Raw genomic sequence first — 12,313 nt, 5'->3', positions numbered from 1 at the left:
CTGGATTTTACAACAGAGGTCACTAGTAGCCTTCAAAGGTCTGGTGAGATGATTGATGATAGGTTCAGGTAAGAACAGGGAGGAGACAGGACATTATTCCAAACACAGCCATGTGGCCTCATGTTTTCACTTATCAATCGATATACTATAGCTTCCCTGTGCTCATTCTTTTTATTATTCAAGTTTTAATTAACAATCAGTGTTATATTAGCTTCATGTGTATTATATAATGATTTGACAATTCTACACATTACCCAGTGCTCATCAAGATAAGTATATTCTTTTTTTTTTTTTAAGTTTTATTTATTTGACAGATCACAAGTAGGCAGAGAGGCAGGCAGAGAGAGAGGAGGAGGCGGGCTCCCTGCTGAGCAGAGAGCTCCATCCCAGGACCCTGGGATCATGACCTGAGGCAAAGGCAGAGGCTTTAACCAATGAGCCATCCAGGCACCCCAAGATAAGTATACTCTTACTCTCCTTCACCTATTTCACCCATCTTCCCACCCACCTTCCTTCTGGCAACCATCATTTTGTTCTCTGTATTTAAAGAGTCTATTTTTTTTTGTTGTTGTTGTTAATTTGTTTTTGCTTATTCTTTTAGGTTATCAATTTTAATGGCTGAAATAGTACTCTAACATGTGATTGTGTCACTGTGCATATGATTCAGTATGTTTGAATACATGGGTTTTTCCTTTTTGAATATACTAGAATATTTTAATACTTTTAAATTCTGACACTCTCTATATATTTCCTTAAGTTAAATTGCCATAGGCAGACTTGCTGGCTCAAAGGATACATGTAACATATGTCATATAATTATATGTAATGTTTTAGATCACAAATGGTTAATAGTGAAATTAAAACCATGTTTATTTACTATCAATCCAATAAATGCAAATTATACCCATTGAAGGGAAGTGTAATCAGAATTTTGAGAACTATTCTCAGACTGCTTACATAAGTGAAAGTAGTTTAGAGTCAAATCTGGTTAGTTTTTTTGTTTTGTTTTGTTTTGTTTCGTTTGGTTTTGTTTTTTCCTTCACGCTTCCATTCAACATACTTTTGAGTGATTGCAATATGCCTGACCCTGGGGACTCATTGACTATGAGATAAACATAATCCTATTAAACTATTGCCTTATATCATCCTGCATTTTCTTAGCTAGTAAATAGTGTATAAAATTTTGCCTTTATCTCCAGTTGATAAGTAGGATTTATGTACTTTTTGCTGTTTAACTGATCTCTCGATGCTGGGTAAGGTCCATTTTCACCAGTTATTTTATAAATATGTTTTTATATCTTGACTGAGCTAGAAAATTTTGAGGTTAAGTAATCTTATCCCTTCTATAACCTCTAATTATTACCCTGTCATTAATCATGGGATATAGATTTTTATATTTTGAGGTTAGGATGGAAGGAATAAATGTCAGGGAATCACTGAAAGCTCCAGTACGGGGTGTTTGGGCTTTTTGTATTTTGTTGTTGTGGTGGTTGCTGTTGTTGTTACTTGCTAATTGGGGATTGGTAGGACAGCAGAGGTGATTTTTTTTTTTTTTTTTAAAGACATGGTTCAATAAAGGTAGCCCTTTTAGATGATGCTTGCAGTGTGCGGAGTCTACTCCCTTAAGACCAGAATCAGAGATTAATAAAACTTCCCAAGGTTCTTCAAGGCCAATGGGCTTCTATACCTGTTACTAAAAAAGCCTGGTGGGCTAAAGATGGGGGACTGCTTGGTGGTTGTAACATAAACAAGATACAATTACACTGGTAAAGAGAAAAGAGCAAGAGAGAAAGAGTATGTACATTTGGAAAGGTACAAGAGATAGCAACTCTCTTATTCTGCTACTGGGAACATCAGTTGGTACCTCCCTGGAGAGTAATTTGGCAACAAGTTTTTAGAGTCTTAAAATGTTCCACTTCTAGTAATTTGCCCTGGGAAAGTATCTGGAGGTATTGTCAAACATTTATGCATTATGATATTTATTACAGTGTTATTTATGAAGAATAAGGAGTTGAAAACAATATAAATGTTCACCAATAGGCATTTGGTAAAATAAATTAAGGTATATCCATGTGATTTATTACTATGCAGCAGTTTATAATCATATTTTCAAAGACTATGTGATGGCATGGAGAAATATTCACAATATAATGCTAAATTAAAACTGTCAGATACAAACAAACAACATTAAATAGCCGCCACTTATTCAACATTAATTCTATACTAGGATATGTATGCAGGGTTTTATAAACCCCTCATTTAATAATCCTCCAACAAATCTGCAAGATAGCTATGGCTATTCTCAATTTATATGTTGTGAATCTAAGGTTAAAGTTAAGCTGCATTTCAAGTCCAAATTGTCCTACTAAATGGAGCAGCTTCAAATATGAGAGATGCTAGAAGGGAAATGTTTCTTGAAATCAGAGAAATTTTATGTGCTTCAAATTCATGGGAGAGAAAAAGCAGATTATGAAAAAGTTAGAATGTATGAAGGGTTATATCCTTTAATATATTTCCAATTAATCTGGAAAGTGATGAAGATGCCTTCAAAGTTTTCTGAGAGTGAAATTGTATCTGCCTTTTGTGTTAGAATGATAGGAGAAGAATTGTACCAATGATGGAATTTCTATAGGACACATGACAATTGTTTAAATACCAGCTGATGAAGATCTAGTCTGTAGGAAGTAATAGCAAAGATGGAGGGGCCGTTTAGAAATACTGTGTTAGGTAAGGACTAACTCGACTGTGAGCCACATGAGAAGTTCTAAGATACAGAAGGAGACAGGCATGCCTTTGTTTCTATTTTTAGTCTCTATATACGTAGCAAAATCTAATGAAGTAAACTCTCTGGGCAAGTTCAAATATACAGACTGGGAGTTTGGTTTTGAAGAAGTTTTATGTGAGGAAGCATTTTAAGGAGGCAATCCAGAAGCAGAAGTTTTTGGAATTCAGGGGAGAAAACTACATTTTCCAAAACGATACTACAGGTATAGATTTTAGGGTTATTTGCATATTAAAGTTATTTGAAGCCATGGGAGTAAATAAGATTTCCAATAGAAAGGATATAGAATGGGGCTTCTCAGATGGGCATGGATGAATGTATCCAAATTGCCTTTAGAGAGTTTCTCAATTATATATTCAGTCATTGCCCACTCGAGAGATTCTATTACATCTTCCCCTTTTATAGTGGTGAGGAAGACTGGTTTGAAAAAGTAGGACTGAACCCCTGTTTATGTATTTTCAACTGCCAGACAGACTAATAGATGCTTAATACACATTTATTAAATAAGTGAACTGATGGATGCAATTAGAATTCTTGAAGCAAAACTCCCTGAATTAAGTGTTGAGGTTAATATAACTCTGATCATGTCCCTAATTGGTGATGAGATATATCAGAAAATATATTTCTTTTGTAAGAGCAGTAAGGCCAAAAGGAAATCACTTAGCATATCTGAACTTACATGTGGTTTGCATTTCCACATTGTATTTGTAATTAGATATTGAATCTTCTGATTCATTTTCTCTTAGGAATAGCTTCTAGGCAAACTCATAAGGGCCTGTTTCATCCCAATATGTTCCCAAGTAGAGTAAATTTTTCAAAGAAAACAGACACCAAATCATACTTTTATAACTCTGGGACAGTGTATTGAAAGAGAAGAGCCACAAAAAGCACACAGAATGGATTGAATATACAAGTTTATGCCTGAGCTAAGAAGATGAAGGATAGGAGGAAAAAAATAAAAAAAGGAAGATGGGTGAGCTATTAAGAAGAAAATGGTGGTGTAAATTTGGAAATCACAAGTGGTAGACTACGTCATAATCCAGAACAACTTGAGTGCTCTTCAGAGAGGTGTCATTTATGGGTAGGAAGAAATCAGATGATACCAATCATCTCTTCATATAGAAGATTTGATGATATGCCCCTTGCTTCACAAAGATATTTACTTAAACTAGAAAGGGAAACTTTTGTGCATATACAGAGGGACCAGAAGAGAACAGAGAACATCAAATACATAGAAGCTGGTTATCCTCCACATCTTGTCCACTTCAGCTCATCTTGGTTGTGATGGGACAAGATGCTAAGAATCATGTATTTCCTATACTGTATGTATATTAGAGAGCTACAGTGAATCACAGGAGCTGTAATTTCCTTCCTTTAGGATTTCTGAACATACTTCTCAAGGAAGAAAAGGATTTGGACGGTAATTCAGTAAACTTTTGTGGTGGTGTACTGGACTATTTTAGAAAAAGTAGCGTTTTTCCATGAAAAACATTTTAATCCATTTCAAATCAGCCAGACTGACAATGAATAAAAGTACAATGAAGTACAGTTTATACTTGAGTTAGTTTTGTGGGCACAATGTTAATCCCACATAGGACACAATCCTCTCCTAAAGTTATGTTCTTGAGTAAGTTCATTTACTTCTAAGGATGTCATCATAACACTTGAAGCAGCAGCTGAAGGAGGAGGATCTGGATTTCAGTGATAATAGAGATGGAGTAGAAGACAGAGATGAGTCACAGATAGGGGTAGAATTAACTAGACTCAGAGACATCCCTCCTTCATTTAGGTCTAGAAACCTACCCTTGCTACTCAGCCTGTATTCTCCTCTCCTGTGCCTATCAGAACCAGCATACCCTCAGGTCTGCTTCACAAAAGGTCCTGATGTGCTCAGGCATATCCCCAAGGCAGATGGCAGGTTTTCAGAATTGGTCCTCCAACCTGGACTCACTTTGAGGGCTAGATTCTAAAGCTGTATATGCATACCTGGAAGCCTGCCACCAAGAAGGATAGAGGGTAAACCTTTTTTAGGTTAGGTGGCAAAGAAATGTAAAAGCCATGGTTTATGTGGAATGAAGAAACCAGTGTTGGAAAAATTCTTGGAACAAGGACTTTCATTATTTTGCAAGTCTCCATATAGAATAGGCACATTTTTTTTTCCTAGTAAGGGCAGGGCACATGAACTTGAGGAGGTTGAAGCAGACCCTAGGGCATCTCTTTCTTGATATGCTTTTCTAACTAGTTCTTGGCATTTCTGAGAACCTCTTAAAAAAGTCTTTGCCTAGGGTAGGGGGAGCAGATATTCTCATATTTAGCTTACTGAGCCATAAGTTGGCATAAACTCTTTGAAAGGCAATTTAGATATATACTTATATATATATATATATATATCAAGGGCTTTAAAACTGTATATATTTTATATATATAATTATGTTATATATATATGTGTGTATATATATGTATACACACACACACACACACACACACACACATATACACACATATGTGATATATCTCCTTTGATCGAGAAAGACCTCTTCTAGACTGAATATAACAGGTAAGCTTCCTATCTGACACTAAGTCTGTGGTCCAGAGGACTTAACTACCTGAACTGTACTTAAGGGAATTGTTGAGGAGAGCTCAACACCATTTGCCAGTACTTCCCTAGCTACCTCACTGAGGCTCAGCATTTTCTGGCTGAGACCCATGATCTAAATATCTCCTAGAAGACATAGGCCTTAAAGGTCACTGAATTTCTACCACTGGTATTGCTTAGGTCTCTAATCTGGACTATAATCCTATTTGCCGACCTGTGGTTATATCAATGTTTTAACTATAGGAACACATTTATTTTTACTCTTAGAGGTACCATCTTCCTATTCCCACAGCTCACTGGATCACTAGAGTTTATCATCCTTAGAAAGAAAATAAAAATTCCTACCTTCTAGGGCCTTTAAAAATACAGCACCGAGTTCTGATGAGCTTTATCAGATCCTTTACCTCTCCCACAGGAAGCTCAGGGAACACATATTTATCAAAAAAAAAGTGACCATTGAGAAATAGCTTCATTGTTTACAATGAGACTTTCTCATTAATTTTGGCTTGAGAAATCAAACATCTGGTAAATCTAGAACCTATTTTTATCCAAGAAAGTAATGAGGAAATAAAATAGCTATTCAAATAAGCCTTGGTCAAAAGGAATATGCTGTTTTACCATGTGCCTCCAACCTGGAGGAAATTTCAGTTATGATCTAACTTTTGCTAAATGAAAACTTGTTGATTTCCATTAGAAGACATGGAGGCTAGAAGAACACTCTAAAGGTATGTTACTAAATACTTTCTCTTTCACACCTTCCCTTGAGTATCCCCAAACTTGAAGCTTAGTGTAATATAGAACAGTCAGATTTGGAAAAAAAAAAAAAAAAAAAGCTGGGGGGGGGGGAGGGCAAGTTCACTCTCAGAGGTGATTTTCAGAACTGGAAACAGTGACTTCAGTGTTACATGAATACAAATGCTCTGGGGACAGTTTCAGTAACTCGTGGATTAGTGAAGAGAAGGATTAGGGCCCCAAAAGGGGGAGGGCTGCTGCTGGAAGCTGAGGGTGCAGTTGACAGCTTAGGAGGCTCTAAACCCTAGAGTATATTCAGCTTGACTTTCTCGGCATTGGCGTAGAAACTGAGAGAGCCCCCAGAATAAGTGTCTGAATTGTATTCTTGAGCCTGAGGAAGCAGAGATGGGGAGCAACAAAGGGAGTGGGGTTCTGAGCTGGGCCAGGCTCAAGGCTTGAGGAGAACAATTTTGTTATTGTGGTTTTGTTTTTAACAAGTATGGGGTGTCGAGATAAACAAGGAAGTAGAGAATGGAAGATCTTATCTGAGAGCTAAATTCCTCTCAGAACCAAGATAATCTGAACCAAACATCTGAATCAGAGAGGGAGAGAACTGGGCAAGAGGGGTGGGTAGAGAGAATGAGAGCTAGAGAGAGAAAAGAGAGAGGAAGATAGTGAGATATCAATCTTCCAGGGGCTGCTATTAAGAAGGTAGGGTCCCTTTATAGGTGCTCGTGGACTTGCCCAAAAGTCAGATGGAGTTGCTACAGTGCAGAGATAAGGCACAGGACTCCAAGAAGAAAACCCAGTAGGCAGCTTCACTCTAGGTAACAATACTGTAGAGTTAAGGTTCAAGAATGACAAACATACTATTAGATTCTTTTCATTAAATCCCTAAGAAGGAAAACAACTCCTTCAAACATACTCAAAAGTGAAATACTTTTACTCATATGGAGTCTGTCTAGGAGACATATGTAATTTAAGAGGTATATATATACACATATACACCCCTCCCCCCAGGTGTGGTAGTACTAGAAAAGTTTTGATGATCAAGAAGAGAGGAGAATTGAAACTTAGAAAAGATCTTCGGGGAATATAATTTCTGCATGGGAATATGCTGATTTGTAATATCCTCTCCACCCAACTTCCAACTTTTTAAGTATTGTTTGAATATTTTCTAACCTTACCTTTTACTCCCGTTCTTAAAGTCAGTCTCCTACCCAAATTCTCTAAACCCTGCTGAATTTGTGAACTATCAATGCTTTCACCAGTCACTGGGCATACACCTTACCTGGAGAACTTCTTAAAAGGCAGGGTAGGATTCAGTAGATGTTGATCTGAAGACCAAACTTTGAGTAGCAAGGCATTAGGCCATTTATGCTATAGAAGTTAAGAATATACAACCTATTCAGCAACGTAAGACACTGTAAAGTAAACATCAGGCCTCCTGCTCCATTATTAATCTCGTTTGTATCTTATGTATGTCAAATTAAAAAAAAAAAAATTCTGACCTAGAGAAATATGACGGTAGGGAAAACCTGAAAAAGATATAGGTGCTTTTATAAGGAGCAGGGTAACATTATCAGTTTTTCCTAATAGGAAAATTTTAGAAAAAACAGCATTTCTGTGGACTTGATTATTACAAACTCTGAAAAAGCTGTTCAAAAGAAATTCTATTGCTTGTTACCCCTAGAGGGGGGAGAAAAATAAGGCACTTTCCTTGCTTTCTACACCCTAACATTACCATGGTCCCGAAGCATCTGAAAGTCTCTTTGCATAAGGGAAAGATTTGGGTGTCTTAAGAGCCCAGCGTAGGGCACTTCCACATCCTTCCTCCAAGACTGTCAAAATCTTTTGCACACCTTAGACGAATCATCCTTATTATAGCCCAGACAATAGGCATCTGAGTATCTCACAGGATTGCTTTTTCAGTGTATGAAGGGAACTTTAAATTGAGGCACAGCATGTCATGACTAGGGGGGTCAGATCAGGCTTTTTCACTGAACCCAATATCTAACACAGGAGTTAGAAAAGTAGTCTTCTATTCAACTTGCCCAAATGTTCTTTACTGGTTGACAGAGAAAGTAAAAATTCCTATGTGGTATTCACAAGCATGACTCATAGCCTTGAGGCATTGAAATGTACAAAGGAAGGGATGGGAGGGCTAGGACTTGTATCTCCAGCTCGCTCCCACAACTGGCCTTTGTTTTCCCTGGTCTGTGTACTCAGAGAACTTAATCCTAACTCTGTAAGTAGCCCTGAAAGGCACTTAAGAGTTGAGCTTTCCGGAATTGGATCTCCAATTCCAGGCAAATCTTTATTTGCTTCAATGTATCATATCCTTGAATTTGGCCAATATTCCCTGCAGGAAACAAAGAAAGGTTTTCTCTTGTTTAAGTAATAAAAGGGCACCATGTTGAACTGTGCAGAGGACAAGCGGTTTGTGTGTTATCTCAACATGTTTTGTCATCTCTGCTAACCTCGTATATGTTTTCTGTCAACAGAATATACATTTTAAGAGGTGAGAAAGTGGTGTTTGTAATTGCAGTTTGAATTCAGGATGAATTCAAATGTATTAATAAAGGAGATTGACAATCAGCAACATTAAGGACGTCTGAAGTAGCTGATCTCTGGTTCATGAATAATGAGTTATCTTGGTTTTAATAATTTACTTTTTAAAAATCTTTTCTATTTTTTACCTGTGAAGTTGCAAGCGCTTTCTACCTCACCTTAGATGATTACTGTTATATTCCTAGAGGGCAGATATAAGTTAATGAGCAACAAGGGAGGAGACAAGGAAGCAAGAACAAAACAGCATATTTCCTTCAGGACTATTAATGTCCCTTTGTGGAGGATGGTAACAGCTAATGTCTGGCAAGAGCAGTGAAGGAAGAAATTGCCGCAGGTTCAGGTGGGAGAGTGAGTCACCTTGAGGCTGGCACTGCTGATGAGGTTTGGAGAATAATCTTTCCATTAAGAGTGGGTCCTCCTTTGAGGATGGGGGCATTATTAATGTCCAGAACTTGAAGTGTTTGATTTACTTCCTGTGTACCACACAGGAACAAAGCATTATGGCCCTACACATCACAGATCCACAGAGGGTTTCGGCAAATGCATCTATTCTCAAAGACATTAGAAGATTTTAGGGTCTGGGGCATTTCTCTTGGTGGGTGGGCATACATCACAGCACAGCGATGCAAGTTATTTGAACGGATAAACAGGTAGGTAGGTAAATACAGGTGGGCAGCTGGATAGGTCATCACTTAGGATTTTTAGCAGAAAAAAATGTCATTACATCTTTACTTGTCTGTGCTGTGACTTGGCAAAGTTCCTGTTTATGGGAAAATTGTTCAAATTTAGATATCAAAATAGTCACTTCTAACATACTCATATGAAACCACAGAAAGTATCTAGTAGATTTCATTAATAAAAGTGCAATTTTTCTAGGGCTGGATTTGGAATTGTGTGCCTTCCTTAAATGCCAAGTCATTGTAATGAGGTATTAGCTTGCTTTGGCTTAAATTTGTATATTTTATTCTTGCTCACTTTTAAATACCTTTTCTTAATCCCTTATTTTTGGCTCATTTGATATGATTATCATTCCAATTTCTTGCCTTCTGAATAATAGATTCTAAATCATTCTCATTTTGGTCTTTGATTTCTTATTAAAAATCCTGAAGCCTAACAGCTAATGACACTATTGATGCATGGCAATGCTGCATTTAATCAAGGATTTTTTTTCATTATTACACCCTATCTCTCTTACCACATCAATGATAATTTTTGTTTTTCCATTGCACTTCCATATGTTATTTAAGAAACTGGGAATTAGGGACACCTGGGTGGCTCAGTGGGCTGGGCTTCTGCCTTCAGCTTGGGTCATGATCCCAGGGTCCTGGGATGGAGTCCTGCAAGGGGTCCTTGCTCGGCAGGGAGCCTTCTCTCTCCACCTCTGCCTGCCTCTCTGCCTGCTTGTGAGCACTCTCTCTCTCTCTCTTCCCTTCTCTCTGACAAATAAGTAAATATTAAAAAACAAAACAAAAACTGGGAATTGCCATTTCTAGATGGACAGCCCCCAAATGACCATATATCTAGTAGGTGTTTTCACTTCTGATACAATATTTGGCACTTCTTTTTTAAAGCTGCTATGGGTACTTCTACATATAGCTTTTTTTATGTACCTCTATTTCAGTCTATAGGAAATTTGTTTTAAAAAAAAAAGCTTCATGTGGAGGAAGCAAGTCATTTCAGACATAGGCTATCCAATGTTCTTGGAGATAATTTTGTGACTTTACTGAGCATAGTTTCCTAAAGAGCTATCACTTTTTTTTTTTTTTAATTTTATTTATTTATGTGACAGAGAGAGATCACAAGCAGACAGAGAGGCAGGCAGAGAGAGAGGAGGAAGCAGGCTCCCCGCTGAGCAGAGAGCCCGACTCGGGGCTTGATCCCAGGACCCTGGGATCATGACCCGAGCCGAAGGCAGAGGCTTAACCCACTGAGCCACCCAGGCGCCCCAAAGAGCTATCACTTAAAAGATGTCAGATTCCCCAGTGTCTAAGAGCTGCCATTTGATTTCAGACTTGTTAAATGGGTTTAAAATGAGTCTTGTTGTATCAGTGACCATAGTTTGATGATAATTTAAAAAAAAAAAAAATCTATGGTCACATGGCTAGCTTAGTTACACAAACAAAATTTGCAACTTTTTTGAAATTGACATTCTAAGTTTATTCCATAATGAATCATTCCCAAATGCCTTTTGGAGCATCAAAGTATTCATTAAATTTTGTCTATGCAAAATTCATGGCATGTGTTTAGCTGACTGAAAATACCCTGATCAGCTCTGAGGAAGTACTGAACCAAATTTATTAGTTCAACCTGGGTTCCCTTCTTCTGTTCCCACATTCCAGACATATAGCTGTATGCTAGGGTTGCCAGGAAGACCATATCATAATGTAAGAGAAAGAAATTCTACTACTTTGTGGGGGAAAAGAACATACTTTCTTCTTTTTGTCAAACAGGACTCACAGCACCTTATGAAGCAAATTAAAAACAAACACTACTTTACACGTGCAAATTATATCTATTAAGTAGTATAAAGTATGGGAGAGGCAAGAGATTATCTTTGGCTGACAGAGCTTTTCCCGAAACTTTACAGATTCATTTGTAGAGGAGTAAGAATGAAAATAAATATCCCCTTAGATAGAAATTCCTAGTTCAATGTGCCTCCTTTGTAATGACTAATAAAAACAAAAAAATGAAATTAGGTACATGGAAAAACAATTTTAAATTGGGTGGCTCCAAGAACAAGACCTGGTGATAGCCAAGTTGATGATACTATGTATCTGAAGAGTATATACAGTATGTAAGTAGATGGCTTCATACAGAATTTAAAGGGCTAGAAGTGCCAATATGTATTTGATATGCATAAAAACTATACAGGAAAGAATATCAGTGATTTGGGGCACTAGGGAAGAGTGCTATGCATGGTGGATTCTTTGACTTTGTTTTTTGCCTGGAAAAAATATATTTTAAATTTTTCTACCTCTCAGGGGCACCTGGGTGGCTCAGTCAGTTAAATGTCTGCCTTCGGAATCCTGGGACGGGGTCCCAAATTGGACCCTCTGTTCAGTGGGGAGTCTGTTTCTCCCTCTGCCCCTCCCTCCATCATATGAATAAAATCTTTGGAAATAAGTATCTTACCCTCTATACTCCAATTTCATCGGTACCAATCAACCCACTGATTGCTAAATGACTGTCTGTGGTCTTCGGTTCTGGGTAAGACTACTCTGGTTTAGAGAGACGGGAAAAAAAAACAACTTCTGATTAAAAATAAATATTATAAAGTTTAACCTCTTAAAGTGGTGTTTTCTATTTTCCATTGAACAACATGCTGGGAATTTTGCTATTTGTCCAAGTCACAACATAAAGCAACAACAAACATGGTGGGTATTTGGGATTTTCTGGTGGGAGAGAAAGTTAATTCTTTTTTTTCTGCTGTCCCTGCCAGCATTCCAGGTGGCAGTTCTTGATTTCTATTTTCAAGATGTATCCAGGATCCAGTTGCGTCTTCACCTCTCCACTGTCACCAGGTCTGAGCCACCCTCCTCCCACATGTGGGTTTCAGCTAGTTTTCTAACAGGCTTTCAGTCTTATTACCCACACACATTGCCCATGCCCCATGGAGCAGCAAAAGTGGAGCT

Source organism: Mustela nivalis (assembly GCF_964662115.1).
Source record: "Mustela nivalis genome assembly, chromosome: 6".
In the NCBI taxonomy this organism is placed as follows: Eukaryota; Metazoa; Chordata; class Mammalia; order Carnivora; family Mustelidae; genus Mustela; species Mustela nivalis.
The sequence above is the reverse complement of the archived record's forward strand: the minus strand, read 5'-3'. Positions refer to the sequence as shown.